Source organism: Branchiostoma floridae, chromosome 18, assembly GCF_000003815.2.
Source record: "Branchiostoma floridae strain S238N-H82 chromosome 18, Bfl_VNyyK, whole genome shotgun sequence".
Taxonomy (NCBI): Eukaryota; Metazoa; Chordata; class Leptocardii; order Amphioxiformes; family Branchiostomatidae; genus Branchiostoma; species Branchiostoma floridae.
The window spans coordinates 13,201,538-13,204,144 of NC_049996.1; the positions used below are offsets into that span (position 1 = coordinate 13,201,538).

The following is a 2,607-nucleotide window of genomic DNA, read 5'->3' on the forward strand; positions in this document are numbered from 1 at the left end:
GACTAGAGGATCACCTCTATTCTGGTGGTGTAGGTCAGAGGTCACTATTGCTTGCTCGTGTCACAGATATTGATGTCGTTAGGAGACAGGAAATTTTAATGACGGTCTGTCCCCTCACTAAGGGCAATTTTGACTAGTGCACATTGTACTGCAGCATAGGTGTCGCTGTTTACAGATGTGGTACCATGTTCTATTCAAGATGACCGCCAGGGCGGTCGCCATGGCTGTTTTATGACTGTTATATTGTTGTTCTTCACTTTTGTTCGTGGAATCGTGCTGTTGGCCATTTTTTTTCTATTTGTTTTCAGATAGTCGATGACAATGTGGTACTGCACTCAAGTTTGTTTTTTTTTTTGTATCGGATATTAACAGTGCCACATACACGGTACAGACAGAAGGTAAAGGTAGTCTTTTACCTCCCCAACAGAAGTCAGGTACCCAGTTTTACACCTGGGTGAAGTCAGGAAGGTCGTGTAAAGTGCATTTCCCAAGGGCACAACGCCAAGGGCACGTCGGGGATCGAACTCAGGGCCTATAGATTTCGGACTCGAACGCTCCAGTTACGCCACGCCAAACGCAACATGTTTGACAATTTTTTTGCACAGTCATGTTTCCTCTAATCTAATTAGGGTGATTCTTATCCCAATAATCAAGAAACAAGCCTCAAACCCTCTTTCATGAATAGCTATAGCCACGTTGCTATTTCTTGCCCAATTTTCAAGTTATTGGAATCGCTTCTTCTCAACCGCCTGGAGATGCATCTGACTTTCCCAGCGAATCAATTTGGCTTGCGAACCCATCAAAACACATCATGTGTATTTTTGCTCCTAAGGAGATTATTTGCTACTTTAAGTCTTAAGAACCAAGGTTCTCCCGTTTTCGTCTGCTTCCTTGACATCTCTAAGGCTTTTGACAAGGTTAACCATTATGCATTGTTTCATGAACTGATTCATTTGAAAAAAAGTACCTGTTTTCTTACTGCATATCATTGTACATTATTGTAAAATATTCCTCAACGTTTGCTGGGGTACTACCGTCCGGAATGGCCCCGAATGTGGCACAAATTTTGCAAATACTTCATTCCGGCTGGTTCTGCTTGATTCCTGCTACTAGTAATTCGGTTTCAGTGTGAAGACCCTATCAGGCAGAAGAGATGCTGCCACAGTGAGCCTAGTTCAGTGCCTAGAAATGGTCTATGGTTTCAATGTGAAGGCCCTTTTATCGTTGGTGGATAGGTGAGTTCCATCAGGAGTGACTTCAACTAGTTTTTCACGACATGCTCGGCAAAATCCCCCCACAGGGACGATGCGTACAGACAAGAAAAATAACTCTTCTCTATGATTAAGTCCCCCTGTAGTGGTTCCACATGTTTCATGGATCACGTCTCGGGGCACTTTGCACAGGAGTAAATATATCATGATATCGACCGTGAATTTGTGAGACATCTTTATGTAATGTCTAGTTCATGTTAATCTTCGATTTTAGGCGCAGACTTGCTTCCGAATAAAGTTTACCCTAGCCTGTGTTTACACAATCTCTCGCTGGCTGGAGTTAATGACCAAGGTAGCGGAAATTTTAATACCCCCCCCCCCCTCACATTAGGCGAAAAATCGATCGGACGACGAGTCTGCGAGCTCTAAATTACGAGGAGACATGGCCCTCACGGGAAAGGGGAACTCTGCTATTTCTTCCTCCGCATGAGGGTCATGCCTCCTCGTAATTTAGAGCTCGCAGACTCGTCGTCCGATCGATTTTCACCTAATGTGAGGGGGGTATAAAGATGCTGCTGTTTTGTGGCAGGTGCTGAGCAGTACAGCTGCTACAAGGGGTATTCAGACACCTACAAGTGGGCAGGGGACTATCAGGACCAGACAACAAGGTACAACTTCCATGAGTTATTATTTTCAACTGCTTTTTTGCTGGTATGTTTTTCGTTTTCTTCTTCTTTTACTTCTTCTTCTGCCATGAACCAATCAGAGCTTAGAACTGTGGGGACATCAGCATACATTTTATTAGCTTATACAGCAAATATAAACAAAGTATTATCTGTTACAGCAAAAATATAAACAAAATATTAGCTGTTACATCAAACAGTCATAGGTTTGCAATAGAAAAACCTGTATGATTCCAAATTTAGCAGTTATACTGATGGTTGAATATGGGTTGATGATTGAAAAAGATTTGCCCTCTGAGATGCACTGAAGGTGAAGTTTGAAATTTTTCTGGTGAATTTCAGAGACACATGGGGCCGAAGGTGTACAGAGGTAGTAGCCATTGACGCCCTGAAGTACAGGACTTACACAGAACAGTGTAACCCTGGTATGGTGAAGAGAGAGCTGGATAAGGTCAGGACATTCATTTGTTTGCTGTACAGAGTATAACAATGGAGTTATTTCAAAAATAGTCATATGTTGCCTTCAGGTACATTACAACTTAACAACTAAAGCATTTGTTGTATTGAAGTTTAAGGAGTGATCCTCTAAGAACAATGATTTTTTTCTAGTTCCTTTTGACTTTTCATGTGTAACATTGTGATCCATTACAGAATGAAGTTGTTCCTTTTTGTTCCAGGCATTTTGTGGTTTCTACAGATCAGACGTGTTGCCT

General features: G+C 42.0%; 1 protein-coding gene and 1 long non-coding RNA gene across 5 annotated transcripts in view; one reads left to right on the top strand and one right to left on the bottom strand.

Moving 5' to 3' along the window:
• Nucleotides 1-2,607, bottom strand: part of LOC118405913 (dipeptidyl aminopeptidase-like protein 6) — a 239,590-nt gene that overhangs the window by 180,979 nt on the left and 56,004 nt on the right. The window lies entirely within an intron of this gene.
• On the top strand, nt 1,791-2,607 carry LOC118405916. The gene is made up of 3 exons (XR_004829957.1): nt 1,791-1,879; nt 2,237-2,345; nt 2,572-2,607. It is a non-coding gene; the product is annotated as an uncharacterized LOC118405916 (long non-coding RNA).